At 39.8% G+C, this 19,045-nt stretch overlaps 1 pseudogene; it reads right to left on the reverse strand.

The window, feature by feature from the left end:
* Window positions 1-19,045, reverse strand: part of LOC149213408 (putative methyltransferase PMT21) — a 141,487-nt pseudogene that overhangs the window by 41,717 nt on the left and 80,725 nt on the right.

Below are 19,045 nucleotides of genomic sequence, written 5' to 3' on the forward strand. Positions count from 1 at the left end.
AAGGAATGACATTTCTGCAACCCCATCTGCCTACCCATCTATTTGCCTAGCATTTTTTGTTTCTTCATGGAGGGTGCACTTATATTTGTAGACCCTTATGTGCCTTTTCTTTTCTTTGGCTTTTTTCCTTTTGATTTTCTATCTAAGGCTACCCTTATTGCTTCCAAGGTCCCAGATTAAGCAGTTGGGAACCTTCTTTCTCTACCTAACTACTTTGTCTGCCAGGATTGAACTGTCTGGACAGACTTCTTTCTCTATTCTACAACAGAAAATTGAAACATGGCATGATCCAGATTAGGCTTTTGGACCATCCATCAAAATTGAGTCAACATCAAACTATGTACACACATTGTTTTCTCTTGGAAATATGGGATCTTTACATCACCAAAGCAGAGCATATTTGGAACTTTCTTTACCAATCATGAAATATGAAACCTATTGGTATAGGTAGCTAACAGTGGCTCCACATGGGGATGGTTTTTCATTTGAAAGACCAAGAACAGTAGGTCAGAATGCCTTGGCCCTTGACTTCTTGTACCAAAACTTGGAGTATTCCTCTTTGAAATCCCAAAATTGTGCTCTTCCCATCTTGGTAAAACTCTAAACTTATTTGCCTTTTGCTGATGACTTATAAAACTTGAGAAACTGCATTTTTACATGTTAACAGAAAGTAATATATACACCTGAATATGTACAAGGGAAACTTAGGCTGCGCTTATGGATAGCAGTCAAAATAGTGCTTCAACATCCTGCCATTCACAGGACCTTCATCCAAATTAGCTTCATCAAGACTTTTAAGGAAATAAGTATTGTTTCCTTGCACTGCTTGAACAGCAAATGGTCCTCTCCAAAGGGAATCAAATTTTCCATGTTTTCCTTTATCTTCCCTTCTTGAATCCCACTTGAGGACTTTGTCTCCAATATTGAAATCTTCTGCCTTAGTCCTTCTATCAAAAGCTTTCTTTAATTTTTCTTGTAAAACTTGAACTCTGCTGTAAACTTGATCTCTAGTTTGCTGCAAACATATTATTTGATTTATCCTTCTCTGCATATCATTTGGTTCAGCTTGACTTTCTTGAAGTAGTTTCATAACAGGAACCCCTAGTGATGAAGGAAATTTGGCTTCTAGTCCATAGACTAACTCATATGGGCTGACCCCAATTGATCTCTTGGTTGTTAGTCTATCTGCCCATAAGGCATTCACAAGCTTCTTATGCCAATTCTTCTTATTTTCTTCTAACACCTTCTTTATGATGTTTACAAGGCTTTTATTTGATGATTCAGCAAGGCCATTTCCTTGGGGATAGTATGCAGTAGAATGGCCCAAGGTAATGTGAAATTTGTGGCAGAAATTCACCATCTTCTTAGATCTGAAAGCAGCAGCATTGTCTGTTATTATCTTATCAGGACAACCAAATCTGGAAAGGATATTGGTCTCAAGGAACTGAATGATAGTGGAATCATTTGCTTGTCTGCATGGAACAACTTCAATCCATTTAGTAAAGTAGTCTGTAGCTGTTAGAATCCATCTATGTTGGCCTGAAGATGAGGGATGAATTTCCCCAATGAAATCCAAGCCCCATTGTTGAAAAGGTCTCTCTGTTGCAATAGGCCTCAAAGGAAGTGGTAGTAACTTTCTCTTTCCCTCAAACACTTGACATTTATGACATGAGGTAGTAAACTTCTTGACATCAGAGAAAACAGTGGGCCAATAGTAACCAGCCCTTAGTATTTTGTCCACAGTGGACTTCCAGTATAAGTGTCCACCACAATCACCTGCATGAAACTCTTTGGTGACATTGTTAGTCTCATTCTCAATCAAGCAGTTTAACAGTATACCCTCATGATTTTTCCAAAGCAAATTGCCATCCATAACACAAAATCTTGAAGCTTTCATTTTTAAGAACCTACATTTAGTTCTGGACAATCCTGGGGGAGCACACAGGTTTTGTAACACATAACTGATGTCAGAATACCAAGGGGATTGTTCAAAGGCTACATTGATCTTTGGAGTCGCCAGCTCTGGTTCATTGTCCAGCTGGTTTATGTCTAAGGCTTGGAAGTTTGCTTCTGTCATTAATTTGGCCAAACCTTGCCCTTTTATTAGTTTTGCTGGTTTTATCTCAATATCAAATTCCAAGATGTTGGCAATCCATTTTCCTCTTCTGCCCTCTAAGTTTTCTTGAGTGAGAATGTCTTTCACAATGGGACTTGGCACATAAGCTATAACATGGGAATAAAGGATGTAAATCCTAAAGTCTTTAATGGCCTTGACCAAAGCATAAGCTTGTTTCTCCATTATCTGATATTTCAGAGGTGCATATCTAAGAGCTCTACTAAAGAAAGCAAAGGGCTTCTCATTCCCTTGGTCATCTTTCTATAATAAAACAGTAGCAATGGTATGCTGGGAGGCAAAAGAGAAAATGATGAATTCTCTATCAAATTGAGGATTTGTTAAGGCTGGGGTTTGGGTAAGGGCCAATTTTATACCTTCAAAGGCTTGATTTGCTTCTACTATCCATTTCACTTTTGAATCTTTCTTTAGCATGTTATTAAGTAATCTAATCAATTCTGCTAGGTTTGGGATAAACCTTCTTAAGAAGTTGATCTTGCCCAAGAATGCTTGCAATTCTTTGATGTTTCTTGGGTGGGGCATTTGTAAGATAGCTTGTATCCTATCTAGGTCAATTCTTATGCCATCCTTGGAAATGATATGTCCTAATAGCTTACCTTCTTCCAAACCAAATAGAGACTTCTTGGGATTCAAGGAAATGCCATATTTCCTACATGTTAAGAAGATCTGCCTCAAGTGCTTTAAGTGTTCTTGGTCAGATTTTGAGAAAGGTGTGAGGTCATCCAAATAAATGACAAGAAAGTCATGAATCTCTTTGGCAAAAGCAATATCCATTTCTCTTTGAAATGTTGCCCCTGCATTTTTCAATCCAAAAGGCATTTTTTCATATTTGAAAGTTCCCCATGGGGTTGTGAATGCGGTTTTTTCTTGATCATTAGGGTGTACTAGGATTTGATTAAAACCTGAGAATCCATCAAGTAATGAGATGCTTGAGGCTCCTACCACTCTTTGGAGAATGTGATCCATCTTAGGTAAGGGATAATTATCTTTTAGATATACTTGATTTAAATTTCTAAGATCAACACAAAGCCTTATTTCACCAGTTTTCTTTCTTGTGGGCACCAAATTTGAAATCCAATCAGAAAACCTGATTGGTGCTATGATGCCAGCTTTAAACATTTTTTGCAGTTCCTTTTCAATTGAAGGGAGAAGCATGGGATTAATCCTTCTCAATTTCTGCTTGAATGGCTTTTGATTAGGCTTGAGGGGGATTGTATGCTGGATAACAGAGGTGTCATAGGATTTTAAATCCTCATAACCCCATGCAAAGACATCTTGAAACTCTTTGAAAAGGTCAATGTATTTGGGTTTTTGATCAGGAGGTAAGGATGCAGACAATTTTATTATTTTGGGCTTCTCAACAGTTCCAATGTTGCATTCCTCAATGGCAGCATTTAGGGGTTGCATTTTTGGTTTTCTAGGGATGTCATTTGAGTCAAAGATGTCCTCCAATGGAGTTAGGCCTGTTGGAAGAAAATTGTCTTTTAGTTCTATGATTTCAGCCTCTGTAGCAGCTATTTCTTCACAACTGATTTGTTGAATTTGTTGTATGTTTTCTTTGTTGAAAATGGTTGGATGTAGCATTTGGTTGGCTGTTTTGGGTGATATTGGGTGGTTATTCTGTTTACTCTGTATTTGTGATTGACTTGCTCTCTCAGTGTCAATGTTTAATCCTGCAAATTCTTGCTGCAAAGTCAAAAAATTGTTTATTTGTGTATCATCCTCAAATACTTGCCAATCTTTAACATTGTTTGGGATAGAGGGCCTGTGTTTTATCTCGGCTATAAAGCAATTATTAGGTTCAAAAGGCAGTTTGCAGGTACTTGCAAATGTGGCCAAACTATGAGCATGAAGATTATGGGTTCTAGCAATTTTGGTGATTCAGAATTCAGTGAAGGAGTTTAGTATTTCAGCAACAGCAGACCTATAAGACCTCAAACTTTTGTCATTAGTGACAAAATTTCCCTTTACTTGTTGGATGATTAAATCTGAATCTCCCATTATTGAGACTTTTGTGGCTTTTAAGGACTTTACTAGTTTGAGGCCTAGTAAGAGAGCTTCATATTCTGCCATGTTATTAGTGCATCTGAAATTTAGTCTATAGGCTCGACCTTCTGCATGACTGTTTTGTTTGTTATGTATCCAAACTCCAGCTCCTGCCCCTAATTTGTTGACTGACCCATCAAATTCAAGGAACCATAGGATATCTTGTTCTAGGGGAGACTTAATGACCTCTCCATGAGCTGGAATTGTAAGTTGAAGTTCTGGTTTTTCATCTGGTTTGTCTTCTAGGACAGTCTCATCACTTGATTGAATCAGCTTGATTTCTAGAGCAGCAGCTTTGTTTAATGATTGCTTAACCATTGTTTCTGGGGTAGCAGTTTGTTCATTAATGTCCTGCTCTTGTTTGAGTGTCTTGGTTTCAACATCATTATTTGTCAGACCTGTATTATCATTGAAAAGGATGTATGAGTCTATGTCAGAATGGACAACATATATGGGAAAATTTTGAGGCTTTTCTTCACTTCTGACCATGTATTTCATTAGTGTTTCTTTGTATAGTCTCTTTGGTTTCCCAAAGACAAAGATAGTAGCATATGACATGTCTAACTGCAGGGAACCTTGAAGTTTAGCCCCCCATGATCTTGATAACAACATTCCATACTTGGGTGGGATATCAGCAACTACAACATCCATCAGGATTGTCTTATTGGGGTATTGGACAAGTGACACACAGAGATCTTTAATTAGGCCTAGACATTTAACTTGGCTGGAGTCAAATGAGAATAGGTATTTATATGGTCTTGTAATATCCAGATTTAGTCTTTCCATGACTAATTTGGGCATCAGGTTGTGAGAGGCACCCGAGTCAAACATTGCATTGTGTAATATCTTATCATGAACATGCAGGCTGAGATAAAAAGGTAAGATTCCTGCAACTGTTGTCTTTCCATCAACCTCTGGGCTGAAAAGTAGTTCTGGGGTATCATCCAACACATTGACATCATCTTTGTTGTTAGTAAGTTGGAGGGATTTCCTGATTTGTTGTTTGTAGATGTTGTGTTTGTCCAATTCTGAGAGAGGAATGGCTATCTTTAATTTCCCAATTTCAGCCTCTAAGTCAAAAGGTTTATCAGGTTGAGTCTTCATATTTTGGTTAACAGCCTTTTCCTTTTCAATGGAATCCTTGATGCTCTCCTCCTGATTCTCTTTTTGATCTTGAGGCTTATCCTTTTTACTTGTCTTTTGAGAAATGTTGCTTGGGTGATGTTGGAAGGGTGTTGTATCTACTGGTTTTTGAGTTGAGGGAGATGTTTCAGTTACTTCCTCAATTGTTACCTCATCTGTAATTGGACCAGTTTTGTCACTTGGTTCTGTGACAATAACGTTCTGAGGCTGTGGGATATCCTTTGTTTTTTCAGGTTGTGTTATATTTACAGTTCTGCTTCTCAATCGGTACTGTTTATGAACTTCATAAACAATTGTATCATATCCTTTTTTAAAGTCAAACGACTCACCTGACCTGGTTTGGAACTACTTGATGTCATCATCCTTATGATCTTCTTGACTCAAAAAAACTTGCTGCTCATCATTCAGGCCCATTAGGTTAATGTGGGTGTCATCTGTTTGCTCGTTTGAAGTGGATGCTTCAGTATAGTTTTCCTGGAACGGAGGTCTTATGTCTGGATCAGAACTGGCCTTGCCAACATTTGGGTTTTGATTTCTCCTAAAATTTGGATTCCTAACAGGGTTATTTTGTGGTGCTTCCCATGATGACTTTCTCTCAACTGATTCTACTCTGTCACCCAATTTCTTCATACCAGTGAGTATTGCATCTAGTTTTTGATCAAAGGCTGAGGGTTCTTCTTTGAAGGTGGTTCTCTTTTCCAATCTTGCCCTGTTTCTTTTGGAAATCAGGTTAGCCTCTACTGTGACAGCAACCTTTTGAGCATCTTCAAGGGTTTTAGGGGCTCTTTCCTTCAACTGATATGCCATGTCGGGGTCAAAACCATCAGGAAATTTGTACAAGGCTAAATCAAGAGGAGGTCTTAAATTCTGTGGTATTGCGTTATATACATTGTTAAACCTGGCACAATACTCCAAAACGGTCTCTTGAGGACCTCTTTTGATTGTATCATATTCACCAAGTATGTGCAAGGGATCTTTCTTCTTCTCCCATCTGTTAGTAAAGGTTTGATAAAGCTCATCAGGAGTTGTGATGGTATTTACAGTCAGGGATCTAAACCAAGTTCTTACATCCCCTGTCAGACTCTGAACAAACATTCTCATTCTCACACTGTCATCATCTATTTCATAGTTCTCAAAATGGTCTTGCATCCTTTTGGCATGCTGAATTGTTGTGAAAGGGCCAGTGGAGTCAAAATATGAGATCTTGGATTGATAGTCCTGAGGTAGAGCTGCAGCATTAGCAGGTAACTGCAAGGGTGCATACCTATTGGCCATATTTGCAGGGTTTATGGGATTGACAGGGATAAACAGGATAACAGGAACGATGGGTACTACAGGGGTAATGGGAACGGTAGAAACTAGAGTGTTGGTCAAGGGAATATGTGCAGTGGATGAAGGTGTGAAAGGAGGGCTTTGAGATGTAGATGGTGAACTGGGGGAAACAGGGGTAGACCGAAATAGAACCTTGATTGGAGTAGGAACTGGTTCAGGGTAAGCTGTCTCAGGACTCAAATCAGTAGGATTTTCCTACCTTTGCTGTTTCCTAATGATTTTGGGGATTGTATTAGGGTTTTCAAAAATAGCTGGTGGATTGGGGTCAGGATTTGACCTAGTGTGTCTAGTTTCCCTTTTAGGAGCCAACTTCTGAACTTCTTTTTGTTATTTTATGATATTTTTAGAACTGTTTCGAGGGACTGCTCAAAGATTTTAGAACCATTCTCTATGGATAGACAACAGTTGAAAAATATGCTTAGTTCCCCAGCGGAGTCGCCAATTATGTTAACACCCAGGTTGTTCCCTTTGACTCCCAAGGGAATACGGCCGGGGTAACCACTAACCAATCTTTGGATTACAGTCTCTAGCCAAACTGTAATCAGAGAGGGCTCTCTCTTTATGATTTGTCTCTGTTTTGATAGTATTTTAGGCTAGCTATGATGTTCAGGGTTTTGGTTTTATGTTTTGGTTGAGGGATGTCTTCTGGATCTAAAGTGGAAGTCTTCAGGCAGTATTAGTCCATTGGGCAATGGAGACTGTGGCTAAGGGTTGTCTGAAATATTGAGTTGAGTTGCTGAAACTGCAGGGCCATTTAAGTATCTCATGGAACAATCCGAAATTGTGATTATGAGGTGTGTTTAACCAGTGAAAAGCAATTAAGAATTTTGCACTAAGCTGGGGGTGTGAAAAAGAGATATATTGCACAGGAGCAAACTTGAATTCCTGAAACAACAATCACTGTGAAAGATATAGTTTGAAGGTGCAGCAATTAAGAATTACACCTTATGACTATAACTGAAGAAAACACTTATAATAGCATAGATTGAGTTCAGGGTATTCTGTGAATAAATCCTGGAACTATTCTTTTTCTTTGCCATTAACTATAAAACATAGAAGCATGAATGAGCTATGAAAAGATAACAAAAACACATAACGAAAGTTTGAAGAAGACTTATTGTGCCATGAAACACGCAGGAATCCTGTAACATTCAACAAAACACCACAATGACTCAGATAACACAGAGCTTTGGAAATTCCATCAGCCTTTGTATTAAACTTCTGAAAATTTACAGCACAAGAAACTCTTGAAGAGAAATCAACAACAACCCCTGCAAGCTTATGCGAGGGGGGAATATATACAATTGGTCATACAAAATATCTTGAGTGCTGAGTCATCTGAGAAATGAATACGTTCCCCAACTTTTCAAGATAGTAGATGAGAAAGTTATTACATCATTGAATACAAAATAAGTGCTCTTTATGTCTGTCAGAAGATATTTTGACCTTTGGAGGCCACTGAGTCGGTTTGAACGTTCTGCTTTAATGCTGGAAAATGTGCCTTTATCGCTGTCGTGCTGTAGCCTTTCGGCCCTATCACCTGTTAGCTGTCAATCTTGCTTTGTTGGCCGAATAATTCTGCTGAGTTGGCTCAGCCTTTTCCTTTTCATGCATGCTGATTTTACCAAATTTTCCTGTGCATGATCACTTATGAATTTGTATAAAAAACTTGATTTACAGGCTCTGGTTTACAATATCAACCGTATCATTTTGGTCCAGTATTCCTGTGTGGGCAATTGATGTCTCAAAATTTCCTCTAAGGTCTCATCTGCCTCTGTGTATTTGTAGAAGTTGGGAGGCACTTCAAACAGATGTTTGATCTCATCCATAATAAAAATAAGTTCTCTACCCTGTTGTAAAGACTTTGTCCTGTTGCTGGCCCTGTTTCCTCTGAGGTACTGGCCTTTTCTGTGATCTGATTTGTGGCAAAGGTGTTCACCCTCTTGGCATAGTTTTCATGTGAAAATAGTCTTCCTGCGTTGTTCAGTAAGCTTGGAAGACCTCTGTTTTGCAATGCCACAAATTTTTCCATGAATCTATTGACCTTTGTCTGCATGTCCTGGGTCCTTCTTTCTAGTGTCTGCACCAGGCTTCTTAGCGTTAGGACCCTCTTTATTAGCAAAATGGTCTCAGTCCTGTTGGAAATTCCCATTGTTGTCAACTGAGCACTTGTTCTGTTATTAAGCACATTGATCATTCTATTGGCAACCTCAGGCATATTGCCTAGAGATTCCCTTGCTCTTTGGATTTCCCTATGTGCTTTTGCTATGAGCTCCATTTTCTCATGAATTGTCTCAATGTATTGCCATTGATCAGTGATGGATTGGCCAATATTGGCCCATAGTACTATCTTGAGCTCAGCCACTACTTTATCCAGTGTGAGCTCCTTCTCCAGCTCCTTTATCTTTTCCTTGAGAGCCTTTATCTCTCTCCCTTTCTCAGCAACACTTTGCTTTGATTTATCATATCTTTCATTAAGCTTAGCAAGGCTTTCCCTAGCCTCATTCAGTTCTGCCATTTGGGCTTCCAAGGCCTGAATTTCATTTCTCAGCTTTTGCATGTCCAGGCTTGGAGCCTGCTCTGTTGTTGGTGCTGGTGCTGATGTAGAAGGTGCTGCCTGTTCTATTTGTTGAGTAGGGGGAGCAGTAGTTTGAGGGGGCTCCTCAAGGTTAATTATTTCTGGAGGAGGCTGAGATGTTTGACCTCCTTCTTTTTGCTGTAATGCTGCCTGTGCAGCCTCTGATTCTCCTAATTTCTCTTGTGTTTGGATCAGCTATTTGTACAAAGACACCAGCATAGCTGCTGCATCTTGATCATGTCTCAGCTGAGCAACTTTTTCAGTTTGTGGGTGAATGGTTGCTGGTATTTTGACCATTTTTCTCAGTGCTGCCATATCAGCATCCCTTAGTTTCAATAATGCCTGGACAGCTTTGATGTCCTTGGGATCATGCCCAAGTTCTATAATTATCTCCTCCAAGTCTTTGATTCTGTTATCTTTTGCTTGAGAGGATTCTCTTTCCAACTCAAGTTGGGCAGCTGTGTGATTTAGGCTATTTTCTAACCTGTAGTTCACTAAGGTTTTGTCTGCCAAAGAGGCATACACCATCTCACCTGTATTTTTGTGTAATTCGATCTGATCCATCGGGTGGATGTCCTTGGCAAGGACCTCAAGGTTGGTCCTTATGTAATCTGCAGCTGACTGTGGCTGCAACACGGCTGGCATAAAGTGACTCATTATCATCTTTCCCTCCTGGACATCATACGCAGACATAAGTCTTTGCTGGTTAGTGGGAGCCATTTTCAACAGATGATTATATAGTTGGATCCTTATGGGCTCATTCCTCTTCTTTATATCAATGAACTGCTGCTTGATGCCCAGTTCACCTCCTCTTTGCTGGCTTGAGGATCTTACTTCTCCTCCCACTGTCCTCTCTTGTTCCTGCTCGAAGGAACTTGCAGATGCCTCCGTACTGGGTGGGCCCATGCCCAAAGATTGCCCTATAGGCATCTCTTCCTCAGAAAGGGGATTCATTATGTGTCTTTTCTCTCCCTGATTGGTGGATGCTGTGAGGGGAGTCTCTCTGTCCCTCTTTCTACTTATGTCCTCTTTTTGTGGGGTTTGGAGGACTGAGGCTTCAGTTGTTGTTTCTTGCCTAGGAGGCACAATTTGTGGTGGCTGCTGCTCAGTGAAAATTGGGGCCTCAGCTGCCTTTTCTTGCTGTACTGGCTGCTCTTTCTCTTGCGGCCCCTCTTGTCGCTGTTGTACCTATTGTTGTTGCTGCTGCACCTCCTCATGAGGTGGCTGTTCTGGTTCCATCTCCTTTTCTTTGCCTTTGCTAGAGGTTTGCTCAGTAGCTTTGGCTGCTTGCTGATTTGCTGTAGAGGAAGAGGCAGCTGCTCCCACTCGAGTGCTTGGAAGAGCAAACACCTGTGAACAAAGCTCTAGGTCAGCCATCTTTTTCAGATTTCTTACTGATCTCTGATTTAATTCTTCTTGTGTGACAGGCTCCTCTAAGGTTCCTCTCCTCCACTTTACTTGATTTGCATATTTTTCTATGTGAGGAATCCTTACGTGGTCATAACTGGCCAGCCTATATTTGACCCTTCTTAGGCTTATGAAGTGACCGGGGTCATATGGTTTCCAAAGGAAACTAGTTTGCAAGCCAAGGGATTCTAACATTCTATCTGCCTCTTGCCAACCCTCCTCCCTTTTGTTATAGATAAAGTGGCCTAATTGGTTCCTGACCTTGAGCTGTGCTTTCTTGCCTTTGCCTGAAAAGTGTAGCACATCAGCATTCCCAAATTGCCTGAAGTATTCTAGGGCAAACAATCTCATGGGCACATATTTGGGCAATCTGTAGGGAGGCAATTCACACCCATATATCCTGATGACTGTGTGGTTTTGGTAATAGTACCAATCTCCAATGCTGTATGATTTAGACAACTGAAGTACCCTTTGCATCTCATCAGTTAGTCTTGGAGGAGGTGAGCTCATCAGCAGAGACATGGCTGGGTGGATGAAGAGGTCTATGAACTCATAGTAAGTATATGGAGAGTGAGATCTGCAGTGGAAGGCAGAGGACCAGTAAACCACTGACCTTGGATTGCCTTGGGCATCCACTCTTTTGACAGCAAAAGGAAATTTCTCATGTTGATAATACAAAATTAAGTGGTAGATGTAGGAGGTGTATCTGAACACCTTTTCTCTTGCCAAATTCATCAATTGCTCATGTATTTTGTCAGAGATGTAGGTGGCATAGTCATAGCAGATTGGAGACTTGCCAGGAGAGAACATGAGCATGATCACCAGCACAGTTTCATCAACAAATTCAACTGAATTATAGCCCAGAATGGGACTAATCATGTCTACAAGATCTCTGCCCAATTGGTTGAGGTATACCTGGTTTAGAGGAGGATACTTCACGGTGTCAGAGTCAATGTATAGCTGATTGAGTTTGGTGACCTGAGCATCTGTCAATCTAGCTCCTTGATTTATCAAATCTATCAGTGATAAAGGGACCAATTTCTTCTCAGTCTTGAAGTGTAGCATGTCTTTGATAGCTTCAGGGGTGATATAGAAAACAACTGAGCCTGAAGGGTCAAGCACAGCCCTCTGAGTAGGGTCATAGCATTCAGCACATAGGTGGATTAAATCAGGAAACTGGTTGACCTGAGGGAGCTTGAAGATAGGGAGAAAAGAGTCCCATATGCCCAATACATCTGTTCCAGTCTCATGTTTAATCTTCAATTCATTTAGTAGGTGGATGTGGAACTTGGTGTTCATCAGCATTTCTTCTGATATCTGATAATCCAGGTCTGCTAGAGGTTGCCATTCCAATTCTCTCTTAGGAGCATTTAAAGGAGCAATGTTCAAGGCTACAGGAGCTACTAGTGCATCCATGGCTGCTTTAGGATTCTGTTGTATGTAAACTGGTGTTACTGTGCAGAGCAACACAAAAGAGTTTTCTTTGAAAAGAAAGGTGATTTACTGAGGAACAGAGGATAAAATGGCAATAGGAGCAATTGAAATACTGCACAAGAACTGATAGGGCTAATTCTTGGTCTTCACAATCCTCCTTACGGTTAATTGGTGCAGTTTGGGTTCCCAGTCCACGAATGCGCGAACAGAATGCAGGTTTTGTGAAAAATCAGGTAAACAAGGCTCAGCAGGTGAATTTCGACCTTACAGTTGCAAATAGAGACTAGGCTCAAGGGATTTGCCGGTGAATTCAGTGTTTTTCAGTGTTTTAAGTTATTTTCGGCGATTCACAGACAAAACCAGGCGCAGGAGGAATTGACGGGGATAAATACCTGGTGACTTGCAGCAATGGTGACAAATGCAGGTGGATTTGGCGCGCCAACGGTCTCCCGGTCGAATTCAGCAGGTTGGTTAGAGCTTGGACGTAAAATGCATGCAGAAGAAACGACAGTCGTTTTTGCGAAAAGTGCAAAAAACATGGTTTTTTGGCCAAAATATGGATTTTTTTGAACATTGGTGCTTTTTTTGGATAATGTCAGCATGACGTCATCAGGTGGGGTCAAGGTCGGATGACGTCAGCATGATGTCATCGGGTGACGTGGCGGCTTAGGAGTGGTCCACGGGGATGGTGAGGTGGCGGACAGGTGGAGCAATGGCGGACAGGGGCGCTGACGCGGCGATGACGTAACAGTGACGCTGGCAAGGCGGGTTCACCAAAACCGGAAATGGTAAGCGGTTTAATATCGTACCGCCTTCTATACGGAAGCTGAATTGTCAGAAGGGGCTCCGATACGATGTGGGGGTGACGCGTGGTAGAGGCCTGACGTCACCCTCTGACAAATTTCGGAAGGTAATTCACGGACATCGGGGCCGGTTCGAAATTGCTGAGGGCCGTCGGATGAAAAGGGGTCGATCCAACGGTCGACGGATCATTGAGCTACCAGGTCGATACGGATATGGGCGGGGATTAAAATAATATATCTTTTGGAATTCGTGCCCGGCGGGGACCTTTGAAAATTGGCGCATTTGCTTGGTTTTTCAATGTTTTTTATAAAATCGCGCATAGCGCCAAGACTTTGGATAAATCGGAAAAAGTGGGTTTTCATGTATATTTTGCAATTGAGCGGGTTAGGGGTGAAAAAGGGGTTCTTTACAAGGTTTTTTAGCAAATGAAGGGTTAAATGGGTTAAATGACTTTTGAAGGGGAAAGAGGGGTAACACTTAGGGTTCTTAAACTGACCAGATGCCAATTTAATCCCTGATAATGAACATATGGCTATAATGCCAAGGGGAAGGGATATTTATAGAATGCTTGGGGTTTATACACCATAGTGTTTATAATAATAGGGAAAGGGTAACATAGGGGATTTAGATAATAGAAGTTAGGGGTTAATATAGATGGAAAAGGTGAATGAGGAGTGATATCACTAAGTTTATTTGAAAACCACTTAGCTTAGGGAGTAGATCAAAATGAAAAGAATTTTAGACAAGAAATGTGGCTTTTGAAGGAATAAGAACCACCATAAAACCTCAAATTATTTCATGAATCTCAACTGATGAAGGGATGTTAGTAATGAATGTGAAAGGGGAAAATAGGAAGTTAGACATGCTCCTTTGCTTTGCTGCAACATGATGGAGAAGAGGACCTTCTCAATTCACTGATATTCCTTTGTGAACAGGTTACCACACATTCAATTGTAAGGAATGACATTTCTGCAACCCCATCTGCCTACCCATCTATTTGCCTAGCATTTTTTGTTTCTTCATGGAGGGTGCACTTAGATTTGCAGACCCTTATGTGCCTTTTCTTTTCTTTTGCTTTTTTCCTTTTGATTTTCTATCTAAGGCTACCCTTATTGCTTCCAAGGTCCCAGATTAAGCAGTTGGGAACCTTCTTTCTCTACCTAACTACTTTGTCTGCCAGGATTGAACTGTCTGGACAGACTTTTTTCTCTATTCTACAACAGAAAATTGAAACATGGCATGATCCAGATTAGGCTTTTGGACCATCCATCAAAATTGAGTCAACATCAAACTATGTACACACATTGTTTTCTCTTGGAAATATGGGATCTTTGCATCACCAAAGCAGAGCATATTTGGAACTTTCTTTACCAATCATGAAATATGAAACCTATTGGTATAGGTAGCTAACAGGTACCAGTGTGAATTTTAGTAGCCCCAACCATACTTAGGAAATGAGGAACCACAGGTGTCATTGGCGTATATGGTACATAAGGTGATATGTAATACCTTCAGTTATTAAGTGCATCCTGAGTTCCTTCTAGAACTGCAAAACTAGAAATCTATAAGCCAGAATCTGGTGGTGGTCCTTGAGGAGACACCACCCATGGTCCAGGGAAAGGTAAGTGAGGCATACAAGGAGTAGAACTTCTAGAGTAGGTAGTGTCCAATTTTTACAGATTGATAGAGATGCCTTACTACGATCATTTGAAGGAGTTCAAGATGTAGACTCCTCTAAATGGTGGACCCATGCATCCCTTCATTCATTGGAGTACTCCACACTGGTGGTGACAATGTGAGTGGGGGAAGTAGACTCATAATTTCTCCAGGGGTATTCTAGCTACCACCCGTCACTAAGTTAGAATCCTTGGTCATTCTAGTCAGAAATAAATGGCTCCTTGACACTACCAAGTCTACTGACTTCATTCCTAAAACAAGATTCCTTGGATTAGGGGCATCAACTGATGCAAGAGTTGTAATCTCCATGACTTCAACAATTTTTCTAGATACTGTTGATGTTTTTCTTGAGCAAGGGGTGTAAATAGGTGTGTCTGAGGTACTAGAGAACCCCTTCCCATGAATATGATATGCAACAATATACCAAGCATTCTCCCGCATACTCCTTCCATCTGACGCAAAGGAACCATTTTGAGATGCTGACACATAATATTAGCACACAAACAAATTGTTTGTCTTAAAGATATTGGAGAGACAAGAAATAAATAAAAATGAAATATTATGTAAGTAATGATCATCCCGCATAGATAACAAACTCAGCATAGAACATGGTCACACACCTCCCCTATATTAGAAAAAGTTTCTATCATCAATGCCTCATATGGTAATGACCCTTGATTGCCAAAACACATCATGCATTGCTAGTTAGAATGCAAATCCCAATTAAGAACAATTGTGGGTTCTGAGGTAGAATAAGTCACATAAGCGACTAGTACACAAGAATTTATGCACGCAACTGTACTTATTGTGAATCTGTGAAAAGTTGTTGAAACAACATTGATGTTGGTACTAATATTGCATTCAAATATGTTAATGTTGATAGTTGCATGGTACATGATGATGTAAATTGTGGGCCAATATCAGGAAGATCTATACTAGAAGGCTTTTGTTCCTATCTAGCCTCAATTTTCGAGGAATGGCTCCCTAGCCTAACTGATGCACTGCAGATCATGGCCATAGTACATAAACTTACCACCTCACTATCACCACATTTTTGTCATGACTTGTAAATTTGTTGTCTGACTCTGTAACAATATTTTCATGACTTCTTTTCTCTCCACTGGGTATATTTTTAGCTTTGGCTTCGACAAAGGCATAATCGCCCTTCAAGAGTATTGAAATTGTATCAGGCACTATAGAATTGACATTATCATTTGCATGTTTTTGACATGCTTCAGCTTCATCTTTCCTAGTTAGGCATGTTGTAGAAGCCTTGTTCTGTGCAGCAAAATCCAATAACAATAAGATATTTTCAATAAACACCCTATTTGTAAGTCTGCAAAGCTAAAGAAAGGACTCACTCCAACCCAGTCCAAACAATGAAGTCAAAATGAATAAGACCTGAGCAATTAAATAATCAAAATCTTTTAGAAAAAAGAAAGGAATCTGGCTTCAATCACCACAACATATTCAATAATTCCAAATGACATTGTAATGAACATAAGCTTCATTTGTAAAACTTGTTCTACATGAAGAATGCAATTCTTTTAACATAATAAAAATAAACTTCATATCATAAATGGAAGTAAACCTGAATCACTTTTCTTGGATGGCTAGTTTGAAAGAGTTTCCAGCATCCAAAATTTTTATCTATCTCACCAGACTAGGTGAAATCAACTGAGCCATAAATACCCTCTCCAGTGGTGACATTATTTATCCAATCTCAAATGTGAAAGTATTTCTAATTTGAGACATAGACTTGGCTTCTAAATCTCTAGATTCAGTCTCAACCTTCTCTAGTTTATCATCCCCCTCATTGAAACAGAAGGCAATTTTATAGACTAAACAAGATCACTATTTTCAACAGAAGGCCCATCAACATTTGGAAGGAGCATACAACTCTGCAAATTATTATCATCTTTATCCGTTGCAGGAGATTTATTATTAGGTTCTAATGAGATCCCAACTTCTAAACTAACCTCCATTTCCTCGAGCTTGTCTTTGTATTTTCCAAGCTCTTCTGTCACTTTCTCAAGCACTTCCATAGTCACATTTTGAACCTCTTGCCCAAGTTTTTCTGCTTCCCAAATAACATTCTCTGCAGGAATATCCAATTGTGAAACTTCCACCATAGTTTGGTTAGTGTTATGATCTGCTAAGCAAAAGCAAGGGTTATATTCAGATGTACTTCCTTGATATAATTTACTTATTCTTTCAGTCACATACTTTAGGATTGAAACTCCATTTGCCTGTAAACCAAAGTAACAAATTACCAATCTTATAAGATTTGAAAATTTGCCAATCTGGTTGTTATAATATAAAACTCTAGACCAATTGTCAGATTTGTTGGCTCACCTCCATAACTTAAACCTAACTTCTAAACTAGCGCCTCGGTGTACACTAACTTTTTTTAGCTAAAAAACCAAGAATTTATCTCTTTAAGATACATGCTGAAATGCATTCGGTTTCAAAATCAATTATAAAACACCTACTACTATATAGAAGCTCAAAAAAATAAGTAACGAAAAAAATAGTACACAAGAAAAAGAAAAAAAATCAAACAGTGTTAGTTGGGAGAAACAAACCTCTGGTGCATCATCCTTGTACAAAACTCCACAGTGCATGAGAGCACATGCATTCTGGGATTGAGCACAATAGTTTATGTAAAGCATTCAAATTCCCTTGGAATGAGACTTTGTATTTGGAGACAAATTCATTTTTCAATGCTAGCCTCAACATTGGTAGGCTCTATTTCCATACTAGTTTCATAGAAACCAAGTGCATCTCCAAAAGTATTCCTCGATTGCAATATACTAGCATAAAACAACGCATCCTTCCCTTGAAACCTTCTAAGTGATGAGGATGAAGGGGAGGAGGCAGGAAGAGGAGCAGAAGTAGAAATAGGCCTGATACTAGAAGTATTGGTCATTGAATCATTGAATGATGGCCCATCGATGACTCACTGATCCATGGAAATTCGAAGGAAATGACCTCTACAAGTGCTCATTGTCACCTACAACATCCACCGCTCCCTTCCAACATTCACAATATAAGGCTGAGTAGATTGAGTGACTTGAAGTTTTGTCTGTCCATGCCATAACCAGACCCATTCCACTCTTCAACGCCCCCAATTTTCCATACTGCTCCATTTCACAACCCTACTCCAGCCAAAATGAAGACGATCACATAGCAACCCCGTTGAAATCCATTACCAAGAATAGATTGAATCCATCGTATTCTATGCAAGTGAAAGCCAATCATTGATATAATAACAGTTGGGTATTTAAAAATACATCATATACAGACAATTTCCTTCCAAACATCTCCCAAATTAACTTCAACATTACATAAAATCCTCCTGTAAACTGTTATGAGACCAGCTCAAGAAAAGATAGAAAAGATAGATCAATGCCTTAGAATTCAGCCTCTTCGAAGGGGCAACCTCCTTTACATTACATAAATGAACAATTCTTCGATGATTCAAATGACAAAACCTCCTTCTATATATAGGAGTCTAAGGAGTCACAATATAATCCAGCCGACCTAACAATAATAATATAAAGCCACAAAAATAACAATAGAGGGATTCTATGGGGCACAGAAATAACAATAAGGGGGTAATAGGGGCACAACAATATAAATAAGGGGTATAACTATAATGGTAATGGGGTAATCACTAGTATTATAGGGACCCAACATGCCCCTCTGTTATAGCTCCAAATCTCACTCTTATGGTTTGTGATGCTGCACTCATGGCCTAGGGCAACCCCTCCTTCCAGACCTGGTCCAAAAATTTAAAAAACAGTGTTTTATTCCCTATACGCGACATTGCCCTGAGTTAAACGCGTGTACACACGGGTCTGTCATACCCAACCCGCGTGTATCTATTAAAACACTTAAAAAAATAATAAATTCCTCTTTTTCGGGCGGAGATCGTGGGTTTTACCTGCTGGATCACCTGTTAGTGCCCGTGGCCCAACTGTTCCCAACCAACTCCTAACTAAAAAACTACGTTGGAGAGGGTATAAAAAGACATCAAAGGGAAGGCCAAGGGGAGAGAGAAAAGAGAGCAAGATTATTATGCTGAGATTTTTCCCTTAGACCAGGTCTGAAGTCCTTGGTGCTTTCTGCACTTCCCCCATTTTGCATAGGAAACCCTTGTTTCCATGTGTATTGGTGATCATTCATCCTTGATATCATCATTGAGTAAGACTTGGAAGGAGCTCTTGTTGGAGGCTTGAGGCTGGAACGAATCCGGGAGGAAGCTTTGCTTGGAGCCTGCTGAAGGTGTTCAGGTGATATCTTTCCGTTATATGTACTTTATTTGCCTTTATATATAAAGAAACACGTCTTTGTTCCCGAAACAATCTTTCTTTATGCTTATGAGATTCTTGTCTTGAATTCTTATGCAAGTGGTTACTTAAAGATTTTTATAACTAACTTTATAGCATAAAGCTGGTTTATACATAAGTATTTGTACATGTACTGTT

The sequence above is a fragment of the Pinus tabuliformis genome, chromosome 1_1, assembly GCF_031772625.1.
Source record: "Pinus tabuliformis cultivar Carrire ecotype Pingquan chromosome 1_1, CPIR1, whole genome shotgun sequence".
Classification (NCBI taxonomy): Eukaryota; Viridiplantae; Streptophyta; class Pinopsida; order Pinales; family Pinaceae; genus Pinus; species Pinus tabuliformis.